Genomic DNA, 8,345 nt, shown 5'->3' with positions numbered 1-8,345 from the left:
ATTATAATTCATTTGGCTACAAAATATAATTATTTAGTTAATTGTTTAATTGGAATAATTTTATTTGTTTAGAGTGAATAACAAAAAAATACATAGTTATGTATATATATATATTTTTTTTTCCTAAAATTAATAGATATTCTCTTATATTTTTCATTTTACAAATGTTGAATTTATATATAAAGAAAAGAAAAATAATCAAAAAATGTTCTTATTAAAATAAATAAATAATTTTATTTGTTTTGTCAAGCTACTATAAATATTTTTTTGAACGAATTTAAAAATATTTGAATGCCGCATGTATTTAGAGGGCAAATCATGATCAAAATGACATTCCGCTTGAAAATCGGTTCAGTTTTGATCAAGTTATGACAGTTTGAAGTTGGTCAGACTTCGGATTTAACCACTTTACAAGTCAAAATTTTTGTGCAATTTGGCATGATTTTTTACAAAAAAATGAAAGGTGTCAAAATCAAGTTTAAAGTGTTGTTTTATAGTAATTGCGATATAAGAAGTTGATTAGAAGTGAAAACTGGAGATTTAAAATTTGTTATTTTCAAAATTTCAAAGGTGGGACCCTTACCATCGAGATCGAATCTTGGTCGAAAGTAATTAAATTTTCTAATTGAACAAAAATTTAATACAGAATGAATTTAGAGACCAAATCATGATCAAAATGACATTCCGTTTGAAAATCTATTCAGTTTTGATCAAGTTATGGACAACTCTTTGACTTAGCAACTTTACCACAACCGTACCAGTACAAACGTTTCGGTATTCGGTTCTTGACAGAGAATTTTCATTCGGGAACGGTTTTAGTTCCTGTACTAAAAATGAAACGGTTAGTTTCGGGAAAGGGTTCCGGTTCCACTTCCGGTGTTATTTCCTGATGAAATGTCTAATGAATTTTACTATTTAATGAAATGAAGTAATACATGATTTCCTTTGTTCGTTGGAATTAGATGCGTTTAATTAAGCAATTGATTTTACTTAAAAATCGTCAACTTATAGTGTAAGCCTGTCTGTTGGGAAGATTTATGGGTTGTCAATAAAACCGCTGGGAGCCTTTGAGTTTGACTTTGGCAATAGACAAAGTGATGTCTGAAATCTTGACAGACAAAGTGTCAACGTACACTTTGCTTCCCTTCTCTGCTCCTTTGTGTTGTTATATCCGCTATAATCCCTAATTAGGCATTTGATATATACGCCGGAGTTGGCAGACAACCTGAGCCGGCTGACAAATCGTAATTGCGTGGCAAACAAGCGGAAATCGGCTTAGCGAGGGGAGAGTTAATACTGCTGCTGTTTTGCTGGAGAAGAAGGACGAGGAGGAGGTGTTGCCACCTTCTACTTGCGACTTGGCTTTATTGAGTTATTAGCCGCAGAATTGCTGGCTGCATACTTTCAGGCGCCACGCGACTCAATTTGTTAGCGTCTCCGGGAAAACTTTAGTAAGCGCTTCGTCACGTTTGCCAATAAAGTGATGCCTACACTTTCAGGAATCATTTGACCTTATTGACAGTCGATGGCAATGCAAAAATATCATCGTGAATGACGACACACATTCTAATCACCATTCACGCGTTATTTTACAATTTTAAAAGCATCATTTTCCACATGCCTGGCCGTCCATTTTGTGCCAAGTTAAATTCGCCTGATGATATGCAATGCTTTTTGCTTGATTTACCAGGAAAACTCTTTCAAATGGCAGTGGCAATGCGAATGCGAATGCTGGCAATTTCGACTTGTCATTTTATTAAATTCGATGAGAAAGCGTTGCATACTTTTGGGTGGCGGGCACTTATGCGTAACATTGCGTAAGTGCAGCTGTCAGCTCGAGCCGGCAGGAGGAGCAGGATGCGGGGCAAGCTGACAGACGACAGACAGACAGACGGAAAATGCATTGCATGGCAGCTTGAGTGTGAAAATTACTGGAAAGTGCATCGAAGTTTTGATTTTTTCACTGATGGAATGGATGGGAAATACTTCAAGTCAGTTTGTTTTTCTTTTATTTATTTGATGGCATATTTATTTGACTTGCTTCGAGCATTCTAAAATATCTCAAACTCTCTCTGCAAATATTTTAACTAAATGGAATTTGCCACTTTGTTATTTCGTAAAAAATATTTTACATTTTAAAGCCACTTCTTTAGAATAAGTTATTCACCTGAGAATGAGGTTTACTTTTTAGCATTCTTTTGAAAGCAACTTGAATATCTGCCGCATAAATCTTTATATCGCTGAAAAAGTTTTTGCCGAGCTCGAACAATACTATTCCACAAACTATTTTACCTCATTTGGTGAACCAGACTAGACGCCGCGGCGTCGCATACTTAGGAGTACTAGGAAATACTTAAAGAGCAACGAGATGGGTAGATAGACTGATAAAGAGAGCAGTAAGTTGAGTTATATGAAGTTGCAAAAGTCGAAGCACAACTGCAAAACAAAACTTTCCATTTTCAATTTGCTGCAAGTTCCTCTAAGTATACCAAAGGTATCTATTTTATTTTTTCCTACGCGCCGTCTGCTTTAAGCCAACAATAATAACAGTAAAAATAGCAACAACAACAACCGGAAGAATAACATTGAACGCCAAACAATCAGCAGTCAAAAATTTCATTGTCGAGGTGGCAACAACAACAAGGGCCAAAAAATAAAGTAAAACTTTCGACAGGGCGTGAAAAATACAAAAAAGAAACTTCGCCATGGCGAAGAACTTTACAAAGCAGCCAACAAAGTGTTGTAATGACCGGCAAAGGACCTACTTGCCCCGCAGCACCCCTCACCCTGTCTCTTTCAGTCGCTCCCTCTCTCCACTCACTTGACTTTTGGCGTCACAACAGAGTACAAAATGTGTTGCAACGACCTTTGTGGCCTGTGCGTCGCGCCACATGCTGCACACACACACACACACACACACACACAGCACCACCAGCACACGCACAACAACAAAGTCCGAGGCGCAACAGTCGGAAGCGTGCCACGCCCACATAACCGCCACACTCTTCCCCTGGGAAATGGCTTACATAATGAACATGCCATGTGGCGTCTGAGTTTGTTGTTGGTATTCGCACGTACTGTCCAACCCCCTACCCCTATGTAACCCCTACTCCAGTCCTTACCACAATCCCCCTTGGACTACGAGTATGTCTAGCCTTGTCAGTTTTAATGTTGCTGGCATTGAGCGATGCCTGTGATTTGAAAGAGTTCATTAAGCTTGTTAGTTAGTTTGCCCAATGCGGAAGGATTCCCAATGTTGCTGTTGTGCTTGGTATTCCTTGCCAGCTGTTTATAGTCTGAGATACTTAAGTTTTAAGATAAAGCTGCAACTAAGAATTAATTAGCTTTTTGTCAAAATTATTAATATACAGGTCTGTTACGGTTTTTACTTCCTATTTTTATTGGATTTAAAAATTTAATTTTTCAAGTTACATTTGGGCTAAACATTTTACAATTATATTTAATCACTTTTTTGGACTTAAATTCACCAGCTCACATGGATTCAATACGCAAAATATTTCCAGATTGAGATAAAAACAGGCTAAAGATTTTCACTTCCGACAATTCTGGCCGAAAATGAAAGCCGGAACAGGCCTGATAAAATTTTGTTCAAATTAAGAATTTTTAAAGAAATATCTTTGATCCTTCACATTAATTTATTTGCACTTTATTAAATGCAAAAGTGTTCACAGCATTTTTTGTATACTTTATGACAGTTTTACTAAGCATTGTATAAAAAATAGTAAATGGAATTCTATTGTAGAAGATTAATTTTAATTGTTTCGCTCTATCCTACAATATGATAAAAGTTAGAAAAAGCCCTCAATCACCACCGAAGAAAGAGATGTTTTAATTACTATTTAAGGTTTTGGTTTTTGTTAAATATTTTAAAATTAAAATGATAACCGATGTATTCTATTACCAACTAGACTTCAAATAGACAAAATTAGTTTTTATAAATTGAATTATGAATATTAAATGTATTTCGAATCAGGACATCAAATGAAATTAATTAACTTGCTTGATTAAATTAAAGTTGCAGCAAATCACATAAGCTTGCTTTGATTTTTGTTCTTAATTTGCATTCATTCAATTAAACCTTGTCAGAGCATTCTGAACAGCCTGTCAACTTGTTGCAAGTCGATGTGGTGCCGGGCTTGGACTCTGGTTTGAGTTCGAATTAAAGTTCGAAACAAACCAAAACCAAGCGCAACTCAAACCCGTGACAGGAGCATACCCAACGCTCCGGAAGTCAGTTACGGGCAGTGTAAATTGCAGCAACATGGAGTACATGACATAATGCTGTAGTCGGTGGGAGGGGACAGAATGTAACAGCTTCGAGCTCTGTTAACATTTTTGTCGCGTGTTTTGCGGTCTGTTGTTGCGGTTGCGGTTGCACACAGACAACAAGCCGACCGACCGACCGACCAACCGACCGCTCGAACGACCGACAGTCATGCCGGCAATCGCAAGAGCAACAACCACAACCAACAGCATCCGACACGATGGTTGTCTGCAGCCGAAGCAGCTTCGTGTAATTCGTTCGGCTTTTGGCCTGTTATCATTCGTTTGTCATGGCCTAACGGTTTCATTTTTTTTTTCCATTCGTCGGTTCTTTTAGCTATTTGCTTTGCTTCTGCCTTATGCTTCCTGTTGTTGCCGTTGTTGCCGTTGTTGCCGTTGTTGTGGTTGTTGTTGTTCCTCCTAGCCGGCTCTGTGTTATGTGTGCTGTGCGTATGGCGCCTGTCGACGAATCAGTTTCGCTACGGATTCTGCACGAAGCGGACGCGTCGAGTTCCCAGTCGCTTTCACTGTCCGAAAGATCATTTCAGAGGGAAATGTCGTATTTTCAAAACTATCAGTGACTTTCGAAAGAGTTTTCAAAGATTTTTATGAACTACAATTATGTAAAGTGTTAATGTGCAAGTGACTGTGTTTGTAACTTTTAAGAAATACAGAAGGTGATAAGCTAATAAATTCTGAATTTTGTTAAAAAAGATCAAGATTAGCCATAACTTTTGAAAAATATATAAGAAAGTAAAGTCTATTTAAAGTTTAATAAAAGAAAGGCTTAATTTTTGCGATATAAGAAAATAAAATAGAGTAGGATTATATTAAATGTTTTGATTTATGAAATTCAAAATTAAGAGAGAGATTCTTAAATCACTTTACCACATAATTCTACCGTGATGGTTTGATTTGTTTTTTTTTTTCAATTTCAAATATTCATTCAAATATTTTCTTTACTTTAACTGATCCGTAATTCAACATATTACATATATTTTTCAACGATTAATTATTTACTTATTTTTGTGGAACGATCAACGGCTGGCGAAATAAAATACTCCGTACAAGAAAGAAAATATTTGAAAGTACGAAAAACTTAATTTCCAAAAGATAAGGAACGTTTTTAACAATACAACATAAAAATAATAAGCTTACAGAATCTCCAACATTTTTTTTCTCGTTTTTATTCAAATTTAAATTCAAGTGGAGCTCAGCTTTTTCCTCAGTTTTCGCAAAACTCCAATTAAAATGTTGTTTTTTTTTTTTTTTTGCTATGCTTAGGCACTTGACATGTGCAAACAATTAACAGTTAACTCAGCTAATGCACATTTCATGCAATAAAAGTAAACACAACAAAAACGACAACAAGTGAAGGAAGCAGAGAAAACCAAATGACAACACACTCACATCATCAGGGAACTTCAAAGGCTGTTTGGCAGAAAACTTTGGGCAAACTTATAAGCAACTAAATGAATAAACCAAAGTTAAATGGGGTCTTGACTTGGAAGATAGTACGAAAAACCCATAGACAAATTGGCCTTGGCAGGGAGAAGGGGGCTGTGGTAGGTAGGTAGTTTGTTTCCAGGCTCGAATCAGAGATGCAGTTGATGCGAATGCAACGGGCACAACACGACCGACAACACTAAAGCAAATATAAACAAAGAATTTAGCTTAAAAATACATTAACCCAGTGCAAACAAAGAAAGAGGGGGCAGAGAGCGAGAGAAAGAGATAGAAAGAGTGATAGGCAGGGAGAGAGAGAGATACCAAAAGTTTTCGGCAAGAAGCTTGAAAATTGCATATTGTGTGTGTTCGTATCTGTGTGGCATTTGGTGTGTGTGTGTGTGTGTGTGTGTGTGTGTGTGTGTGTGTGTGTGCCGGCTGGCTTCAATGCAGATCAATGGCAGTTGTTGGGCAAAAGCAAAACTTTTTGCCATCCAACGTCATTGCAGCTTATTGTTTTCTCTTTGGTGTTGGATTTTTGCGTATTGCGCTTTAGTTTTTGTCTCTTTTGTTTATCGTTTCGGCGTAACAAATTTACAAATTGTTCAGAGCAAAGCAAACAAATTGCAAAAATATGATGCCATTCCCAATCCCGTTTCCAATACCATTGCCATTGCCATTGCCATTCCCTTTGCCACTGATGATGATGATGATGTCGATGGGGCACAGTTGCTGCAGACTGGAAATTTCGGTGGGGATTGCTTTTTGAACTGCCAACATTGTACAGTGCGACAAATTGTGCGAATTTATTTCTGAATGACACTAGAGAAAAGTTATTGATGCAACTCAATGGGGCATAATGTCTCCATTTGTATCTATGGCTCGAATCTCGTGACTTTCGGATTCAAAATGATTGGACAGTAGTACGAACAAGTGTTTTTGTTCGGGAACAAAAAAGGTGCGTTTAAAATACATGTTTTAAAATAATTAAAATAGTAAGCATTGGTATCCACTTAATCCACAATCTCGTAAAAGAAGATTTTTGAATGGATCTATAAAGGAAATTGTACTGGGAATTATAACATTTGTATCAATATCAGTTTATTCAATTCTTTTGTTATTCTTCTCAAAAATCAGTAATTAAGATTATTAGTGTTGTATATCTTTGTATAACAAATGCGTCAAAATAAAAATTTTCTAAAAATAGAACATGTTATTCTCCATCTGAATGCTTGAGGGGTTAAAAGGTATTTTCCATCCTCAAGTGTTTTTTATTTCCAGAATAATTTAAAATTATTAAATTCTCAGTGTCCCTACACCCAGAAAAAATTAAGTAGAGTCGTATTTGCTTTAACTATGTTAATATAATTTTAAATATAAATATTTTATATTTTAAATGAAATAATTTAAAATGATAACTTTTTATAGTTTATTTGAAATATTTTGGAGATTCAATTCAGATATTATTATTATTAAAATTATTATTATTATAGTAAATAAATAAAAAAACAAAATTTATGAAAATGAGGCTCAACTTGATCCACATTAAAGTAGAATTCACTTTAACAAATGGCTTCCCATAAGCCCAATGTTTTCCCCTGCTCTTACTTTCTTGCGACTCAGAGATTCCATTACACACAGCAAATGTCGCAGTGTTGAAAGCCAAAAGCTGTCAGCGTTTAGCAACTGTGGCTTAGGCCACAAAAAGGCCACAGGATGGGTCCACTTAGGCTGGTCATTTGCCACGCCCAGAGGGTCACAATCGCCAGGGCTTATTGTTATTTTTTTGCTGTTTACAATTTATACAATTTGTTGTTGTTTGTTTTTTTTTTGGGGGGGCAAACATTGGGAAGCTCTGTAAATAGCTTCAACATCACCATGACAATCTGCAAGTGAAATTAATTTAATTCTACGCTATAAATATTCACATTTCTTCTCAGTCTCAAACAGTTATTCCCTCTCTTTGTTTCTCTGTCCTATATGCCTCACACATGTGCGGAGTCCTTTTAATTAGGCTAAAAGACAAGAGTGGAAGAGAAATGGTGGAAAAAGGTGAAATGCTGAAATTAAACCGTGTCCCCGACATGACTAACTAATGGATGCCAATGCGGCATTCGATTTCTGTTTGCACTGCGGACCTACTTTTTGTCCTGACAATTTGCCGAGTTGCATTCCAAACCTGTCTGCAATTCCCACCTTTCTACCTTTCCTCCTTCCCTACTGCCCACCTTAACGACTGCCCACAGCACAGACCAATGGCCCATGGCTGTCTTGCAGCATTTTGGCGCTAATTGGTCACATGTTTGGCATTGTCCAGCGGCAGTATCGAGTCCCATTCGCATTCCGAATTTGATTCCGACTTAGAGTACGAGTACAAGCTTGATTACGTGAGTTTACTTTATTTCCATTTGGGTCTTGGGGGCAGTCGATGCATTGATTTGATTGTTATTTGGATTTATGATAAAATGATGTAATGAAATCTCACTCAACTTTCAATTACACAATGCTGACTTCAAATAAATGCTGCTAATTATGATTATTAACTCAATTGATTTCCTTTTCATTACCTGTTTAATTATAAGACGATTGCATTTAATGCTGTAAATGATATAACT

The sequence above is a fragment of the Drosophila innubila genome (genome assembly GCF_004354385.1).
Source record: "Drosophila innubila isolate TH190305 chromosome 2L unlocalized genomic scaffold, UK_Dinn_1.0 4_B_2L, whole genome shotgun sequence".
Classification (NCBI taxonomy): Eukaryota; Metazoa; Arthropoda; class Insecta; order Diptera; family Drosophilidae; genus Drosophila; species Drosophila innubila.
The sequence above is the reverse complement of the archived record's forward strand: the minus strand, read 5'-3'. Positions refer to the sequence as shown.